Below are 20,296 nucleotides of genomic sequence, written 5' to 3' on the forward strand. Positions count from 1 at the left end.
GGTCTGAGGGCGAAGGAGTGAAAAGTTTTTCAATTCTTGGATTAACTCCTCTGATTAGTGCGGGTGTGGATAGCGAAGGGATGATTCTTCTCTTCACTGAAGCGAGGAGGGGAATGGTCTGGCTGACCGGGGGTTTCTCCTTAATTACTCTTTCCACAAAGTCTATTTCAGGAGAGATCTCCCCAGTGTCCAGTTCGAAATGTGCTGCTGCTCTGCGCAACAGGGCATTAAATGTGGGCTGATCGTCAATGGGAGACGTGTTTCTAACAGGTGAATTGTCAGGAGGATTTAGGTTCAGGACATCAGTGTCCGAATATACTGATGGGGATTGCCAGGGATGAGAAGGTCCTTCTTCTGGATTTTCTCCGAAGCCTTCTCCTACCATGTCTGGGCTGTCTTCCAGTCCTTCCTCCTGGTTCTGTCCCTCTTCATCGTCCACAAATTCATCCTCCTCCTCCAAGTATTGTTCCTCACCAGTGAGGTCATACACATTATGGAAATCTAAGGCTGTGTCCTGCTGGGGATTGAATAGTCTCGGGAATTTGGCCCTGGGGTCCTCCTGAGGCCCTTCTCTTGTTCTCTTGGGAGTAGGAGGGTTCTGGGTCTTCATAAACCTCTCCATTCTCTCCATGCAGAGATGGAGCCTTTCCATGGTTTCTTGGGGTACCCCTGAGCGGTCTAGCGGGGTAAAATTAGTGTCATCTAGCTGAAAACGGCTCAACCTCTCCCATAACGTCGAGGAAAGTGTCCCGTCGCCTTCCGAAAAGCCTTCCGGTGTGCTGGGGGTCCCCCCGACTGAAGGGGGTAGTCCCTGTCTTTCTTCGGGCTTTTTCGGCGTGTCTTTCGACCTTCGCGTAGCGCTCGACGTGTCTTTCGGCGTACGCTTCTGGGCGTCGGCTACAACGATCCTCGCCAAGCTCTCTGCGACTCGTTTGTCAGCTTTGGGCTGTGGTTTCGACATTACGGGTGTCGATCGTTCTACGGCGGCGTGCGCTCTCTGCTGGTGCGCTCCGGCCGATGGTTTGGGGGCGGCGCCCTTATTTGCCGAAAGCCCAGTCGCTGGTCGCGGCTGCGAGAGGGGCTTCGAACCTGAACGGTCCGAGGAGGCCGCCGGTGGAACCTGCGTCTCCTTGGGCGCTGATGCTTTCTTCGTCTTCGGGTTGTGTGCTTATGTGTGGTATCGTGTGCGTCAGTGTCGCCAGGGTGTTAATCCCCATAAGCAGGGCGTGAGCCGAGCCCGTCGGGGCCGGGGACAGACGACGAAGAGCGCGAGCGCTCTTTAGAGGGGTCTACGACTTCCGTAGCGGAGGTCGTGTTATCACGTTCCTCGTCACTGTCGGTGGTAGCAGCGGCGGGAGAAGAATCGGCCTTCGACATAGCGTAGGCCGCCCACCTCTTGACCCTATGGTCTTTTAGAGTCTTTGGCTTAAGAAGCCGACAAGCCGTGCAACCCTCCTCTTTGTGATCGAGGGGCAAGCAGCGGTTACACCGTGAATGCTTGTCCTTCCAAGTAAACTTGCCCTTGCAAAGCGGGCAAAACCTAAAGGGTGTCTTCTCCATAGCCGAGGCAATAAATCGTGATAACAACCCCAAGGGAAAGGAAGGGGAAAAGGAAAGGCATTCTCAGAAAAGAACCAGAGATGTCCCACGACCCCACTCTCCCTACTGTATTTGGCCTGCGAGGCCAAGCCACGTGTTCGGCAACGCCAAAGGATCTCCTCCGCTCGTCCCCTCCGTCGAAGATCTTGCTCGGCGGGGACAGCTTCACAACTGCGTCGAGGGAGGGATCGATGTGTTATATATTAAGTAGGAAAACGACCAAAGGTCGAGGAGAAGAAATCTGCAATGTCTCTCGAGGAGCTCTGCGTAAAGGCGACCAGTAGCTGGGCGGAAAAAAACAATTTGAGGGACCTCGAAGCGTGAGGGATTGTGGGTACAACGCACGTCACTATAGGGATAGTATTTCAGACACGCCTTGTCGACGTCCCTTTTCAACTACGAAAAACAAAATGCAATACTCCGCAGTGACCACTGGATGTCGGACCTATGCACAGCATGTGATTCTAAGCAGATTAACAAACATCAGAAATTACAGTTACTTTTAGACAGTGAAAATAGTTCACCAGAGGAGCCAATTCAATGCAATAGGTTAGGCCAAAGTCAACGGGCTAAAGGCTTGTATAGGATAAAGCAATTCTGGCAGTTAAACAGAGAAGTCTTTGCCAAAGTTCTCAGAAGTAGTTTGCAAAAGAAAGATTCATATGTTGGGTCACAAGCTGACTAGGCCTGCAAGATGCCAAAGTTCCAAGCACTTTCGCAGTGAGAGGCAAGTTCTCTCGGTCGGGTTTTCACAGTACTTTACAATGAAGAAAAAGATGCAGCTGAAGACTTCTGTTCCTGGCAGTTCCTGGCAGTTCCTGCAGATCTGGCTGTTCCTGAGCCTCAGTCGTGGAGACAAGAGGGAGGACGTCAGAGGACTCCTGCACTGCACTGGGACTGGTCAAATCTGGCTCTTAAAAAATCTTCAATTGCGGTAGCTGTAATCAAGCACACAACTGGTGTCCCTCTCCCTGGGTATTCAGTTTCCTGCAGCACTTTGAGGAAAATACAACCATCTCTGAGAATGGTATCCAGATGGCTTACGAGTTGATTGGTCCCACCAATTCGAAAGGGAGAAGTCGTCCTTGCAGGGCTTCTCTGTCGAGATGAACTTAGCGATTCGGACCTGCAGCAGGGCTTCACCGGGCAAACCAACGGTCCAGGAGTTGCAGCAGCCGTCCTCTTCAAGCTCTTCTTCGGTTCTTTCGTTACAGTGGTCGACTCTGCCTTCCAAGCCTAGAGATTCACCTTTTATTCAGTTTCCTCCCATTAATTCCAGCCTAGCTGCCACTCACCCAGCAGGATGGCTGTCCTTGCCGGACAGTCAGCCAGCCAATCACACCAGAGTGCATTCGGGTCTCCTAGGAGACGAAGCACAGGGAGTTTCTGGCATCTCCCTCACTTCCCACCCCAGACACTCGGGCGCCAGACACGGTCTACAGTCCCAAAGCCTGCCAAAGGTGATTAAACAAAAAAAGGACCAAACCTGGTTTGGCGTGCAGAACAAAACTCAAGAATGACCTTTCCACAAAGAAATGCCGAAAAAAGAAGACCGTGGACTGTTTAACCAAAGGGGGCTCAGATCTTGAAAAACATGGCTCCCGCAATTTAACGCTACCGGTGTTCGCGGTCGGGAAAAAAAATCATGGTAGTTTGCTGTAAAACCACTGACACCAGCCATTTTGAGAGGAAAGGGTAGCATTTGACTGCTACATGAGTATCTAGACACAGGGGATACTAAGTAACCCCTTCAGCACTCTATTGTAAGTTAGGGTGTGCTGGGTCTAGGAATTTAAAAAGACTAGTAAAGTCAATTTCACTTTACTTACTCTGGGAAACAGTAGTTTATCCCAGAGAAGGTATTTAAACCTTGGGAAAGCCTGAAAGGCTTCCCTGTGCCACAGCACTGAGGGTGCTGTGTGACACACATGAAAAGATGATGCCTATGGAGTTGTCTAAAACTCCATAACCAAAGAAAACACAAGAGTAAAACACATAGAATTAAAAGCTCAAAGTCCCAAAGTTTAGCAAAAGAGCTGGAGGGCTCTAAGGTGGGAGGAAATGACACATTTATGAGAATTCTCCCCAACAGTGAGGAATGAGAGAAAAAGAGGAGGTTAGCAGGGTAGAGGGAGAGAGAAAGAGGAAGTGAAGAGGAAGGTCTTTAGGAGTTTCCAGAATTTAAGGAGCTCCAGCTCAAGGCGGAGAGAGGCAGGGAGGCTGTTACAGAGGGAGGCACCTGCAGAAGATCAAAGATCTACCCCGAAATCTCTGCTTGGAAAAACGTCTCACCCGCAAAGAAATGGAGGACAACGAGCGAAGGCTCTGGAAGGAGAGTATTTATGAAGAGAGCATTGTAGGTAGTGCAGGCCTTTTCCCCAGAAAGCCTTGTGGACTATGCAGAGGGTCTCGAACTTGATCCGGGGAGCCAGTGGAGGGTTTTCAGCGCAAGAGAGATGCAGTCCCTGGGCTTGAAGATAAGTCTGGCGGTTCTGTTCTGGATGAGTTGTAGCGGCCGGAGAGAAGAAGTAGGAAGATTGAGAAAGACGTTGTTGCAGTAGTGCAACCTAGAGAGAACCAGGGCTCTGGAGAATGTGAGCCTATGGGAGAAAGTGAGAAAAGGTAGAATACATCAGAGGAGGTGCAGCTGGTAGTGGGACTTTATGGAGATGTCCGAGATGCGAGAAGAGAAGGAGATAGTCGAATCGAAAATTACCCCAGATTTTTTGCCTCACTAGCAGGTGGGGGCCCAGGGGCAAGGGAGGCTGGCCAGTGACACATTGGGAAAGCAGGAGCTGGGGTCCCAATGAGGACGATCTCTGTCTTACTGGCATTGAGGCAGAGAGCATTGGCAGCACAGCAAGACTGAACTACGGACAGACAGTCAGGAACGATCGAGGAGGAGGAAGAGGCGGAGGGTAGCCTGAAAGAGAGCTGCGTGTCATCCATATAACACTGAAAGTTAGTGGTGAAGGTAGAGATTCTGTGGGCCATAGGGGCCATGTAGACATTGCAAAACCAAGGAGGGCATTGGTCAACCTGTCTGGAGGAGGCTTTCATGGACTGGACTGGTCGAGAGACCTCCTTAGGTGTAACAGGTAAGAGGGAGGAGAGAAGGGGGGGGCAAAAAACGTGGGTGCAGGCGAAGGTGCAGCAAAGAGAGGACAGGATGTCATGTGTTTTGGCAGTGAAATGAGCAGCCAGGGGAGAGCAAAGGGCCTGGGTGGGTGAGGAAGAGGCTGCATTAGGATTGGCCAGTTCCCTGCCGACTTTGAAGAGTTCAGCCATGTTAGATGCTGCTGTGATGCAGGCTTGAATATAGACTCTTTTCTTGGAGCAGATGCCAAGAAGGTGGCAGGCCAGTTTGTCAGATGGTGCACATGAAGATACCCATTTCCATTCCGCTGCTCTGCACTTTCATTTAAGGGCAGCCAGCTCAGAGTCGTACCGAGAGTTGCACTTTTTGGAAGGCTTCAGACGGACCCTCATGACAAGGGCAAGAAATTCAGGAGTGTTGGAGATGGAGAGGTGAACGTTTGAGAGGGCTGTGTCAGGGTGGGAGTCAGCCGCAGGAGAAGGAGGAGAGTAGATGGAGGCAAAGGCAGCCACTGTCACTCCTTTCATGGGTCGGATGACCTTAAGGACAGAAGGGAGTGAAGGGTGTGCCAGTGCTAGAGGAGAAGAGAGCTTCATGTGGGAAGAGAGAAGATAATGATCGTCCACGAGAGTGAGGTAGCGATAGGGATAGAGAGAGGGATCTCTGGAGTATAAGAGCATCTAAGGTGGGGCCAGTGGTGTGCGTCGGGCCAGGAGGTAGAATGGAGAGAGAAAGAGTTACATAGGTTGCGGAAAGGACCTGAAGAGTCCGCAGAATAAAAATGGATGTTAAGATCCCCCAGCAGGAAGAGTTGGGAGGAGGAGCAAAGGAGAGAAGAGGCCTGGTCTGCCCATTAAGAGAGGAAGAGGGTGGCCTGGCCCAGCAGCCGATAGAAGGTGGCCAGGGTAAGTGAGGAGACGGGAGCGAGAGAGCTTGCAGACCAGACATTCAAAGGAAGAGATGAAGTCAGGGCGCACAAGCTCATGTTGAGTGATATTATTAAAGCGGAAATACTTGCTAATGTTAACAATTGTTTGAATGCAGATTTGGTCCACATCCTTCCCTCTTGCATACTCTTCAGTGGGGTTAAAGGGTCAGCTCCCCAGGTGTCGCATTTCCCGGCTAATCAAACACCAACTCTTGACATGTAATCTAGTGATCTATGAGCTGTCGATGGTGGAAATGATCTATTCTGTTTTCCCTGGAAATACTCGTGGTGGAGATGCTGACACAAGAAAATAACTTGGTCTATTTGGGCTTTCCCATCTATAGTAATCCTCAAAAGGTATTTACAGAATGAATGTTAAAAAATAAAGCCTTAATTCTGTCAAATCAAATGATTAAAATTAATTAAAAAGTTCAATAGATTTTCAATCAAGCCTGCCCTCAGTTTTTAGGAGAGGAAAGCAGGTCGAAAATTAGTTTATGTGCTGGAGTTACTCTCGAGAAGGTGGACGCCATAATTTGTCTCAAACGCTGGGCTGCTGGCAGCAATTTGTTATGTACCAGGACTCAAGTCACTGAGAGCTAGAATCAAGCTGTGGTTATTAGCCCTGTATAGAAGCATATTGGCTCCAGTCGGCAAAACACTGTATGAAGAACTGACAATGGCCATGTCCAAAAACAATGTGTGTACCCTTGTAGTATTGGGAGATCTACGTTTGCCTATCCTTATGGAGATCGGGAAGATCTGTCCTGCTGGCGCCGGGTCACGCGACTGATCATGTGCCTTCAATAGCCCCATTTAATCATCTGTACTGAGCGCTTTGCCTGTAGGCACCTCTAACTAAGGTCGACTTGTTTAATAGCGTTGTCATACCATGTTTGCCGCAGGTTTATGCCCATCATGCACTGACTTACTTTCCACTCGTTCTTCTAGTTACCCCTTATTTATTTGTTGTTTACATGCCTTGTCCTATCCCCCCCTAGGGTAACCCACCGCTCCTTCCCTCAGATGGGTTTTTGGTGAAGTTCTTTGCTGCCGATTTCTGGCCAAAATAACTAAGAGGGAGTGGGGAAAGGAATATAAGGGGTAGGGGGCTGCGGGGAATAGGTAATAAAATACTGGGAAGGGTGTTTGGGGTGGGACCACCCCAATGTAAAAAAATAATATTAGATGGGTTTTTTAAACCAAAAATGACCAGCACAAAAATGAGCAAAAAACAACCTGGCGGCGGAATGACATAGGACATGCCTCAGATACCTTCTGCTAGCATCTGCAATCATTCTAACCCATCTTGCACTCATATTTCTTCTGATGCCTCGCTGGTTTTCAATTTTGGTCTCCTTAATGCTTGTTCAGTCTGCAACAAATCTCATTCAATTCTTGATGTAGTCTTTCATTGCGACTTATATTTTCATTGTCTAACTGAAACCTGGTTTACTCCCAATAACTCTTTTACGCCAGCCTCATTCCATACTGCTCCTACTTCGTTTTCCCACAGTCCTCGTCCGTCTTGACAGATTGTGGTTTATTTATTAAATTGTGCTTTATTATCCAAACCCATGGTTTGATACTAAAAAATGTTGCACAAATGAATTGCATTGGTATCAATGTGTGGCAGCATTTCACTCTCTTTTGACCTTTCCCAATCCCTGCCCAGTCTTGCTCCTTGTTCTTCATCATCCTCCTGGCCCAGCTGTTGACTTTCTTGAACATCTTGATCTTCTATCCTCTTTTCTTCAACTCTTTTTGTTCTTGCCGATTTCAATCTTCCCTCCTCTAATCCATCCTACCCTTTGCTGTTTGCACTTATTGGCTCTTATTATTCATTCTCTCTCTCATTCTCTCATAATCTTTGCTCTTTTTACTCTTCATCTTTCCTTTCTTCTTTGCATTCTGCTCTCATCTATTTCCACCTTTTCTTCTCTCTCTCTCCTTGTTAGGGGAGTTTTCATAAAGTCCCACTTGGAGGTAAAAAGACTTTAATAAGCTATCCCAGTGGTTTTTAGATCCCCAACTCTTAGTATCAGTCTACTACTCAGAGACTTTGGTAGAGGGCAGAGCAGTCAGGCTTATCTTAAGAGGAAGATGTGAGCTTTAGGTAAATACACTGAACCGAGTCAGTAATATGCATCAAAGAAACACACATACATATATATATATATATTCACTTATTACATTTACACAAAAGTCACTGCTAAATACTTAGCACAATAAACCAACACGCATAGGTATACTTTACAATACATTCAAAAGGATACTTCTGAGTTGGTAGTTTCTGAACGCATACATTGTTACAAGAGTTTGACAGTCTACTGTGCCATCGGAAATAAAACGCACCCACAACGTAATATGGTAATTGCATTTAGTCAGCATACGTATACAAGATAGTGATTTTTGGGACGTAAAACAGTTGGTTAGTGTTATCCTACCAGAGCTTCAGGCTATAGAGGCAGTTTATATGCCCAGAAAGTCTTTTAAACTCCAAAACACAACCCTAGCTAAAAGGCAGTTCAGAGTGGCAGCAGAAGTCAAATGTTCCTGTGGATACTTTCTAGTCTCTAGGAAAGAAGATACAATAAGGCTTAACCAACGTTGGCGACCTTGAGAAAGGACTCGCTAAAGGGACACAAGTAGCAGCTTGAGTCAGAGGAAAGAGCGGGTTGCCCTTGACACCTCTACGTGCACTCCAACGCGTTGGAGCGACTTTCTGGAATAAAGTAAGCACTACCTTTTTCCCCACAGTACCTTAGGTTTGAAGAAAATGTTCATGCTAGATGCTCTGGGATGTTACAGCTCTGGACCCGACTTCCGGATTCCTTGGCTGGATGATGAAAGGCAGGACAATGGATGCGATATCTCTGCAGCAGTCTCGAGGAGGACCTCTGGCACAGCTTTCATCAACTTCTTTGGTCACTGCAGTTTTGGTGCATTATCTGCAGCACCAACAAAGGACGCGATGCGCCAGGTCAATCTTCTCTGGTCCCTGCAGTCCCACACTCCGTTGAGGGGGTCTGGACGAGATGGATTGTGTCGCTTGAGTAACCTTGAAGGCTCAGCAAAAACTTGGACGGATTCGGCCTTCCCAGGGCAACACACTCAAAATGGGCAGCAGGTCTCCAGGTATTGGTGTTCCGCAGCTCTGGAAACATGCAGGACCTCAGGCGATGGCTCAAATCAAAGTTGTACTTCGGACTGGTTGTTCCCACTAGTCAAAGGGAAGCAGCCCTCTTCGGAGTTCCTCTGTCGCACAGAAAACTGGGTCAGGACAGTAGTGGTCGCCTCACAGTTTTGCAAACGGTCTTCAGGCATCTCTGGTCATCGTCTTCTACGGTTACTTCAGTTTACAGTGGTCGACTTGGTTTTCACTCGAGGAGCCTCATCTTTTATCCAGTTCCAGCACACACTCCTCTGTAATCTCTCTGAGCAATTTACAGAAAGGGGGGTTTGGCTGTTCAATCGGGACAGCCAGACCCCCAGTGGGAGCTTGTTCTATTGAGGCACTCTGGCAGACAACGGACAGGGGGGTGGAAAACTTCACCCACTTCCTGCCTGGCCAGACACTCTGGAGCCTAGGCGGGAACACACAGGCCTCCCCCTACCAGAATGGTAGAAGAAGGGCTAACAAATAACAACCATGCTAGTAAAGGTGAAAAATAAGGGAAGACACAAGTTGGTACTTGGGTGCCCCTATATTGTGCACTACTGAGGCTATGGACATTGGACTAATTCTTCTCAAATTCCTGCTTTCCTATCACTCTTAAGCATGCACTTAATCTCCCAAATCTGAAGAAACCTATTCTCGAGCCCTCTTTCTGCCAATTTTCGCTTCTTCCTTTCTCCTCTAAATTCCTGCAGAGGGCACCCTATGCTCAGGTCGCTAGTCATCTAAAGCTTCATTCTCTTCTCCCACCTCTTTAATCTGGTTTTCATCCTTCTCATTCCACAGAGACTGCCCTCTTGCATGTCTAACTCTTCAGTCTGCTCATCATTCCAAGCTTTCATCTATTCTTTTTCTTCTGGATCTTTTTTGCAGCGTTCAGTATGGTTGATAATTCTCTCCTTATATCTTCTCTTTCCACTTTGGGCATCTCTGGTTCTGTTCTTGAATGGTTTCGCTGCCATCTTTCTCAGTGGTCCTACTCTATTGCTTGGGTTGGACACACCTCAGTCTTCATTCCTCTCCTCTATGGTGTCCCTCAAGGCTCTGGTACTTGGTCCTTTCCTTTTTCCCTTCATACTGACCCCCTGTCGGCTCTTATTTCCTCATTTAATCTCTCCTGTCATCTGTATGCAGATGACACTCAAATAGTTTTCTCCTTTTCTTTTGAGTCTACGCTTTGCTCTACTGTGTCGAACTGTCTTTCTGCCATCCAGAACTGGATGTCTTCCCATTTTCATCATCTCAACCCCTCAAAAACTAATGTTCTATTCTTCCCTGCTTCAACTATTCCTCATAAGCTTCCTACACTGTCTCTCTCCTTGCCTACATCTTCTTTGCCTTTTTCCTCATCTGTGCATAACCTGGGTGTTATTTTTGATCGTTCACTCTTGTTCTCACTCCATATCTCTTCTATTTCCCGTTCCTGTAGCTTTGCCCTTTTCAACATATGATATGATGTGGCATTTATAACACGCCTATACATAAGTGTTTCTAGGAGCAACAAGACAAGGAGGGGGAAACAAGGGAGGACAAAATAACGATCTTACTAGGCCTGGTGTCATTCAGATCGCGCAAGTGCGGGGAAGAGGGAAGGGGAGAAATGCCAGGGGGGCTGAGGGGGACAAGGGGCAAGTGCAGTTAACTCACAAGTGCAGCCAGTGGGTAGCTCACAAGTGCAGAGAGAAGGGACTGTACGGTTGCAGATACAAACCCTTAAGTGCTGGGGAGCCTGGAGGCAGTGCAAGGGCAACTGGACATGCAGGAGCCTGGGCCGTCCAAGTTCAGAGGGTGACCAGGTGACCAGTGCGCACAGCAGTCAGGGGCATCAGCAGGGTAGAGGAAGAGAGAAAGCGGAAGCGAAAAGAAGTTCTTGAGTTGCTTCCGGAACCGGAGGTGGTTCTGCTCAAGTTTGAGAGAGGTAGGGAGGCTGTTCCAGAGGGAGGCCCTAGCCAAGTAAATAGATCTGCCCCCAACTCTCTGCTTGGAGAAGTGACCGGCCCTCAGAGAGTTGAAGGTGGATAAGCAGAGAGCTTGAGAAGGAAGATGTTTTGGAAGAGAGAGTTGAAGGTAGAGCAGTGCCAGGACCCAGAAAGCCTTGTGGATAATGCAGAGGGTCTTGAAGTTGATCCTTGCAGCCATTGGGAGCCAGTGAAGAGATTTCACAGCTGGAGAGATACGATCCCTGGGCTTGAGGCCAATGACAAGTCTTGTAGTTCTGTTCTGGATAAGTTGTAAAGGTCGAAGAGTAGAGGTAAGAAGATTTAGAAAGAGGCTGTTGCAATAGTACAGCCTAGAGAGGACCAGAGCTCTGGACACATCTTTAACATCTTAGCTCAGTTTATAATTCCTCTGTTCGTCTCCTTTTTTCTTTACCCCCTTACTCTCCATCTCATTGCCCCCTTTCGAATCAGGTCTTCATCATTTCCTTTTAATTGTTTTTAAATGTACCCATGCTCTAGCTCGCTCCTATCTTTTTTCATTAGTGTCGTTCTATTTTCCTTCTTGATCGCTTCGATCGCAGAATCTATTACTTCTCACTGTTCCTAAACCCCCTTGTGCTTCATCTCCTTCCTGTTCATTTGTTCTTCTTGCCACTAAACACTGAAATTCTCTTCCTCTCCATTTGCTCTTCTACATCTCTCTGCATTTTTCAATCTCATTTGAAAGCTCATCTCTTGTCTTCTCTTTACACTTAATCCTACTTTTTCTCCCTTCTCTTTTAGCTGACATTGCACTATCATGTAATTGTACTGCTTTTTTGTTCTGTGCTTTTGGCGAAAAGCGCTTTATGAATCTAATAAAATGAAAAAACATGAAATGGGTTTCACAAGGCTTTTCCACAGCAGGTCACGAGAGATTGGTGTACCACTATTAGTAAATTTCATGACTTTCCATCGGGAGCAAGCAAAAAAAAAAAAAAAAACTTGGGGTTGCGGCTCCCTATTTAAAGGTTTTCCCTGAATCGATATTATAGAGAGGATTTCTCTCGTTTCTGATGGAATTTACATTTTAGGGGCAAAATTCGCCAACGCTGCAAATTAATTTCTGAGGTGAAGCTTTTGTAAAGATAATACAAAATTAGAAACTTTAAAGCACTTGTTTGTACACTGAGGTTTTAACTGCTCATTGCACCTTATTGTTTAGTAAGATGTGATCTTTATGGACATTGATTCTGGATGAACTGCCTGGGTGGCTCTTCTATTTCAATGAGCATTGCTGTTACAGGTTTTATAAGTAGTTATTGTGTATTAGATGAAATAGTCCAGTCTAGTGATCTGGACTAGAAATCTGAAATGCTAAAGAATGTATGTTATTTTATGCAGTGCTATGGTATTTATTTAGAATTATTATGTATTATTTTCTCTGTACTAACTTACTACATATTATGGTGTTTTTATCTGTAATTGAATCAGCCGATTTTCTGCATTATCCATCGTACGTTTTAACTTTTGCATTGTATTTACAGGCGTTTCCTTGTCTGCGGTCCCTCCATGAAAGTCTGTAAATTTGCAAACACACAGGAAAACTTGAAAATGAAAATATTATAAAATGTACCCTTAAACCTGTTTCCAGTGACTTACTAGCCCACAATTAGTATACAGGCACCAAAAACAGAAGGCGGCCATCCTGCCACGCAAACAGGTTAAAGCAAAAGGTCTGTCCGACCTCCTACACCCATAGGCCTACCCCCTGACACCACATGAACCTAGGCCATCACATCGCCCCTCAGGCCACCTGACTAGCTAGAAAACATCTGCCCCTCTCCTCTACACCACCCGGTACAGCTGTACCCCACCCACCTCTGTATATCTGTTACCTCTGAAACACGTTTAGTTATGCATCTGTACTGTTGTATACCTCTGTAAAGCACTCAGTTTCATCTCAAAGCCAGATCCACGCTCAATAGGTACCATAATGATAAAAATAATAATGACCTTGGGCACAAGGCCCAATCAGAGAACAGACTAGTCCCTGTAACACAGGTGCAATCGATGTGGTCCGGCCACCTGCAAGGGGAAGGGGCGCTGCCCCTTAAAAGCCATACAGTGCAAAGCCAAATCCTCAGTCTGTGGAGGAAATGGGGGGGTCCTGAACGTGCCCAAGCAGGAAGGCTCGGAAAGCAGAGCAGCCAAGGACGATCGTTTGCCATAGACGAACAAGTTACTTTCTTACCTGGTAACGTTCTTTCGATGGGATGGTCCGACGACGTATTCCATATCTATGACAGGTAATCACCACAGCTGTGCTGCTTCGGAAACTTTTCCGGCGTCTGCGTCCTGCGTCGATGACGTCGATGCGCCGACGTCGAGGACCTCCTCCGACGTCCGACGTCATCCGATGTGATAAGTAGGACGCACGACGCCTGTAGCCTCAGTTGTAGTTTTTTCCCCCAGAACGTGTGACATAAGTCAACTGCCAGTCAGACACAAAGCCTTGCGGAACGTAAGCTGCAATCGCAAAAGAAATTCTGCAGCGGGGAAGGCAGGGCGGGAGCGATATGGAATACGTCGTCGGACCATCCCATCGAAAGAACGTTACCAGGTAAGAAAGTAACTTGTTCTTCGAGGGGATTGGGTCCTCCGACGTATTCCATATCTATGACAGACTCCCAAAGCAGTACCAGAGCAAGGAGGAGGGAAAGAATTGATAAACAAAATTATAATAGCCAATCAAACAGCAGAGCAAAGGACCGCCTTGCCAAAGGCCAGATCCTGCCCTCTGATGGAATCGAGGGAATAATGCCGTACAAATGTATGTACTGAAGCCCAGGTGGCTGCATCACAGATGTTGCGAATAGGAACACCCCTCTGCAGGGCAGTAGACGCAGCCATACCCCTGGTAGAATGGGCCCGCAAGCCAGCCGGTGGGTCCTTACCCGCCAAGCGGTAACACTCTGAGATGGACAAAATAATCCAGCGGGACAAAGTCTGTTTCGTCACAGCTTGCCCCAAACGCTTACCAGCGTAACCAATAAAGAGTTGATCGTCCACTCTGACCCGGGACATGCGTGAAACATAAAAGCTTAAAGCTCTCCTAGGATCAAGCCTATGGAGCCTCTCCTCTTCCTTACCAGGATGCGGAGGAGGATAGAATGCCGGAAGAACAACCTTCTGGGCCAAATGAAATTCCGTCACTACCTTCGGAAGAAAAGAAGGACGAACACGAAGGACAACCCTGTCCTTGTGGAAAACAGTGAAGGGTGGCTTAACTGAAAGTGCCTGTAACTCACTCACTCTGCGAGCGGAAGTAACCGCAACTAAAAACACAGTTTTCAGAGTTAACAGCCTCAAAGGGCAAGAATGTAAAGGCTCAAACGGAGCACCCATAAGAAACCTAAGAACAAGGTTTAAATCCCAACCAGGCACCAGGAAAGGTGACGGAGGGAACACATTAGTGAGCCCTTTCAGAAACTGTGAAATTAAAGGGATCTTAAAGTAAGAACACTCATCAGACGAGCGCTTAAAGATGGACAGCGCCGCCAGGTAACCTTTAATGGTACCCACTTGCAAGCCCCTGTGGGCCAAAGAAAGCAAAAAGGACAGAACCATGGGGATGTCACATGCAAAAGGATCCACATTCCGAACTCTGCACCAGTCGCAGAATTTACGCCAACGGCAACGGTACAGAGACTTAGTTGCTGGCCTTCGGGCCGAAAGCAACACCTCCATCACGTCTTCAGGGAGGTCCCAATCCCTATACCTCAACCTTTCAGAAGCCAAGCGTGAAGGTTGAGGGATCTGACCTCTGGATGGAGAACCAGACCCCCCTCCCGTGAGAGCAGATCGTCTCGGTAGGGAAGACGACGTGGAGGGCAGATGGACAAGTCGAGAAGGTCCGGGTACCACGCGCTCCGAGCCCACGCCGGAGCAATGAGGATCATCCGGGAACCGAACTTCCGTAACCTCCGCAGCACTTGCGGGATGACGGGGACTGGAGGAAACGCGTACAGCAGCGGGAACAACCACTCCACCACGAACGCGTCTCCTAAGGCTCCTTTTGGAGGAAATTCCCGCGAGCAAAACCTTTCGCACTTCCGGTTGACACTGGTGGCGAAGAGATCCACTTGAGGGGTCCCCCAAAGGGCGAAGATCTCCAGGAGAATCTCCCGAGCCAACTCCCACTCGTGAGAGATCGTGCTCTGCCTGCTCAGAGCGTCCGCCGTCACGTTTACGACTCCGGCCAGATGAACTGCCGAGATCGAAACTTCCTGCTGGATGGCCCAGAACTCGAGCTGCATCGCCTCCCTGCACAGAGGAAGTGACCCTGCCCCCCCCTTTTTGTTGAGGTAGTGCATGGCCACTGTGTTGTCCGTCAGGATCAGGACATTCTTTCCTCACACAGTCGGCAGAAAAGCCCTCAGGGCTAGCCTGACGGCCGTCAGCTCCAACAGATTGATATGGAGTCTGGACTCCGACGGAGACCAACGACCGCTGACTGTCAGCCCGTTGGCATGAGCTCCCCATCCCGTGAGGGATGCATCCGTCACGATCGTCACCTCCGGCCAGGGAAGCCAAAATGGAGCCCCCTTCATCAAGTTGCCTTCGACGGCCCACCACAGAAGGTCCCGGGCGACCGAGGGCGGCACCTGAATCGGGTCCGACATCCTGCCGGAGGACTGTGACCATTGCATCTTGAGTGCCCACTGCAAAGATCTCATTCGCAGGCGAGCCTCTGGCACCAGAAGAATGCAGGATGCCATGAGGCCGAGCAACCTCAAGAACTCGCACGCTGGGAGCGTCTGGGCATGCTGAAACTTGCGCACCATCTGCTGAATGTGAAGAGCCCTCACCTGGGGAGGAAAACACTGCCCCAGGGAAGTGTCGAGCACTGCTCCGATGTACTGGAGCCTCTGCGTTGGCGTCAAATGGGACTTCTTTAAATTGAGGGAGAAGCCCAGCCTGTGAAGGGAGTGGCAGGTGACGGACAGATGATCCAGGACTTGCTCGGGAGAGCTCCCCCTGATCAACCAATCGTCCAGGTAGGGGTAGACGTGAATCCCCCCTTGCCTGAGATGCGCTGCCACCACCACCATGAGCTTGGTGAAAACCCTCGGGGCGGAGGTCAATCCGAACGGCAGGACCCGAAACTGAAAGTGCGAGTCGCCAACCGCGAACCTCAGGTACTTCTTGTGCTTGGGATGGATCGGCACATGGAAGTAAGCATCCTTGAGGTCGAGTGACACCAACCAGTCCTGAAGCTGAAGGGCCTGGAGGACTTGAGAGAGAGTAACCATCTTGAACTTGTCCTTCCTGAGGAGTTTGTTCAAACCGCGCAAGTCCATGATGGGTCTCAATCCCCAGTCTTTCTTGGAAATCAAAAAATAAGGGGAATACCATCCCTTGTTCCTCTCCGCTACCGGCACCAGTTCTATAGCGCCTTTCTCCAGCAGGGCTTGAATTTCCTGCGCAAGGAGCGGATCCGGACACTTCAAAGAGAGGTTCCCCGGTGGATCGTCGCGAGGCCTGTGCCGAAAGGGAAGACAGTAGCCGTGGGCTATGATCTCCAGAACCCACACATCTGAAGTAATGGCTTGCCACTCTACAAGATGCAGCGTCAGCCTTCCCCCAACCGGCGAACCATGGGACACGGCCTCATGACTGAGTAGGAGCGGCTGCGGCGTTACCTGAGGGCAAAGAGGCAACTGCCCGAGCGGCCTTGGCACCACGGGTACCCTGTCGTCCACCTCTGGTACCCCTGCGCTGGCCTCTTTGACTGCCAGCCCCTCTCGCTTTACTGAAGGACGAGTAAAAGCGAAAGGAACCACCCCTCCACTGCTGTCCCCTAGGACGAAAAGGCGGAGGTTGGCGAACTGCAGCGCCCAACGACTTCGCTGCAGCTTTTGAGGTCTGCAACCTCTCAAGGCTCTCGTCAGCCTTGCTGCCAAAAAGGTGTTCACCGTCAAAGGGCATGTTGAGGAGCCGGGACTGCACATCAGGAGCAAACCCCGACTTCCGCAACCACGCAAACCTGCGTATCACGGTGCTCGCCGCCATGGACTTACTGACGCATTCAGCCAAGTCCAGACCCGACTGAACGGACTCACACATGGCATCCTTACCATCCTGGACCATAGCAAGGAAACCATCCCGTTCATCCCCTTCGGGAATATGTTCAGCCGCTAACGCAACACAGTTCCACAGAGTGTGCGTGAAACGTGACAAGGCACAAATGGAGTTGGCCGCCTGAAGCGCCATACCACCAGAAGAAAACACTTTCTTCGCCCAGCCATCAAAACGCTTATCGTCCCTATCAGGAGGGATGGTAGGGTACGACGCCTGCTTTGCCGGGGCCGTGGCCGCCTGCACCACCAAACTTTCCGGAGTGGGGTGCCTGGTCAAGTAGCAGGGGTCGCTACTGGCTGGACGGTATTTACGCGACAAGGACTTGCCCACCGCGGGAGACTCTCCGGAGCAGTCCAAGCCGCCGCCACCCTTCTCTGTAAAGCCATATGGAACGGCAGTACCGGGTCAGTTGGGGGACCAACATCCAGGATGTCCGTCAGGTCATCCTGCACAAACTCCCCTGGGGGAGCAGACCATCCCAGATACTCAGAAACCCTAGCCATAAGGCGCCGGTACGAGGAATCGGCAGGGGAGCCAGGCTCAGGCCTACAAAATTCCACCTCCGGAGAGGTGTCCAGTCCACTGGCATCATGAAGAGACTGCCTCAAATCGTCAAACTGACTATGGCCCGAGACAATGTCATCTGGCACCTGACGAGGAACCAGGCCATCAGAATCCTCATCCGCCTCTGAAACATATTCCAGGTGGCGAAAAGAAGGCACCCGAGAGTGCCTGCTCTTAGCCAGAGCCTTCCTAGGGGGTACACCCGAGACACGGGGCACCTCCGACACGAAAGGCGTCGATGGCGTCGAGCGAATCGGCGCCGCCGTCGAGAAAACCGGCAACGGCGCCGAGAGGATCGACGTCGAGGAAATCGGCGTCGACGTCAGATGCAGCGCCTCCAGTATCGGCGGCGTCGACACAGCCCTCGAAGCCGGAGCCCCGAGCGTGTCCCTCGACGACCTGACCGTCGACGGCTTCGACGACTTCCTCGGAGCCGGAGCCTCGAGAAAACCTGTCGACGCCCTCGACGCCTCAGACGTCGATGTCTTCCTCGAAGACATCACAGGTGCACACGGTCTCGATCGCGTCGAGGACCGGGACCTGGAACGGGTACGGCGAGAACGAGCCTCCTTGTCCGAACGGGACCTCTCCCGTGACTCGTGCCGACCACTCTTGCGAGCGGTGGCTCTCGACCTCTCACGGCCGACCCCACTCGGGGGCGTGGACGGTTGAGTACCCTGCGACTCAAGAATCGCCAACATCTTCTTCCCGAAGGAAGCCCATTCCACCGGCGTCGCACGGCTGGTGGGGTAACCGACGTGCCGGGCAGTGTCCTCTGAAGAGGACCTGGAAGGCGACCGGTGTCGGCGCTTCCGAGAATGCCTCGAAGAGGCTGAGGAGTGGCGAGACCGACTCCTAGAAGAAGACCGACGAGACTTCCGACGAAGACGCGGAGAGTCACCCCTCGAATCATCCGTCGAAAGCCCCGCCGACTTCGATTTCCGGGGCTTGGACACCCGACCTACCGACAATTTCTTCTTACGATCGCGTAAGGCCTTGGACGTGAGCGACTGGCAGTCGATACAGTCATCCGTGTCGTGGGCCTCCCCGAGGCACCAGAGGCAGGCGTCGTGCGAGTCAGTCACCGACATCTTGGACCCACACTCCCCGCACTTCTTAAAGCCCGGACGCGGGGTTGAAGACGAAGTGGAAGACATCGCCGAAGGAAATTCACAAACGAACAGGTTCGAAGAACCAGAAAGAACAGAACTCCCAAGAGTCGAGGCTTAGAACCGAGAAACACGAAGCAACACGTTCGCGGAAAAAACGGAACTGAGGCTACAGGCGTCGTGCGTCCTACTTATCACATCGGATGACGTCGGAGGAGGTCCTCGACGTCGGCGCATCGACGTCATCGACGCAGGACGCAGACGCCGGAAAAGTTTCCGAAGCAGCACAGCTGTGGTGATTACCTGTCATAGATATGGAATACGTCGGAGGACCCAATCCCCTCGAAACTGGTGTGTGGTGAGGTGTGAGAAAGGTGGGGGAGAATTGGGTTGAATGAGAAGATGTCTTGGTATTTGAGGTGGGAGAAATGTGTGCGAGGAAAGGAATAGAACCGGTTGGGAAGAAGGTTGTTGATTAGGGAAAGGAAGGAAACATGAAGGCTAGAAAGATAAACAAACTTTTTAGATACAATTGTGGAAGAGTATCTTCGGCTCATTGTAAACTCTACTTGGAGACCTCCATTTATAAAGCTGCGTTTGGCCACTATACCACTATCTCAGTTAAGGCCCGGTGGCATAGATCGTCTGCTGATTGTTGCCCATTTTGCCCTTGGTTAACTGAAACAGTGTAGCATTTTCTTTTTTAGTGCCCCATGTATTCCGACATCCTCAAGAACAATGCAAATAGTATATACTCCCAGATTATCGCTGAAGTAGTATTATACTGGCAGACCCGAATGGTCTTATTTTCTCTGTCTTGAGCTACCTTGGCAAGGAATGGTGGAGAAGAGAAAATATCCTTGGAAACCTTGGCCAACTGTGTTTATTGGCATTGAAGGAAATTATTTTTTTCTATGACACTTTAAAAAATGTATTTATTGATTGTTTTACGATAATCTTGAAACTTTGTATTGGCCCAGGTAAGTTGTTTGTACTTGCTTTTTTTTTTATATTGTTCTGTACTTTTATGGTTTTTAACAGAAATAAATTATGTTCTGACTGGCAATTGTGGTTGGAAGAAACAAGGCTTTGGAAAATGTAAGCCTTAGATGCATCAGAAATCTAACGCTAACGTTCATGTGTAGGATCTTGATATGAAAGTGTGTATTGACCTGGTTCTTTTGAAATCAATTGATCACTTACTCGCATTGTTACAATTATGTAGCTATCAAAATAACAGATTGAGCCTGGTTGGTAGATTTGATTACAAATAAGGGATGGTCTGCACATTTCTTTTTTCCATTGGTTGAGCTTTCAGTATGCTGTATGGGCAGCTTTCATAAAGCACAAACCTAGCTTGTAAGAAGCAAAGCGCTGTACTTAGAAGATACATAGGGGGTTACTAGGAGAGTGTGGGGGTAGCAGAGGACCTGGGATGAGTCAGTGAAGCAGGAAAAGGGAACGAGCATTGAAGGGAAAGAAGTATGGCTAAGTGGGGCCATCAGATGTTCTTTGAAGAGTTGAGGCTTCAGATAGATTAGTAACTGACAGTTTGCGGGCCTTTCCACTATTGCATTTGTTTCCAGTCTGGCAAAGCTGTGGTTTCTGGTGCTGCGCTGACGTCTGGAGATGGAGTTTCTCAAACAGATAGAGTGGGGCTTTCTGTTTCATCATGCTGGCCACCTTTCTGATGAGCTAAGATGTCATATGGGACTCTTCCAAGTAGGGCACTGCCACTGTCAAGGTGGGAGAGTTCCA

The 20,296-nt window shown here is 49.4% G+C and overlaps 1 protein-coding gene across 1 annotated transcript in view; it reads right to left on the reverse strand.

Moving 5' to 3' along the window:
* Positions 1-20,296, reverse strand: part of TMEM104 (transmembrane protein 104) — a 529,892-nt gene that overhangs the window by 297,412 nt on the left and 212,184 nt on the right. The window lies entirely within an intron of this gene.

This window comes from Ambystoma mexicanum, chromosome 3q (genome assembly GCF_040938575.1).
Source record: "Ambystoma mexicanum isolate Mex_15411 chromosome 3q, UKY_AmexF1_1, whole genome shotgun sequence".
NCBI lineage: Eukaryota > Metazoa > Chordata > Amphibia > Caudata > Ambystomatidae > Ambystoma > Ambystoma mexicanum.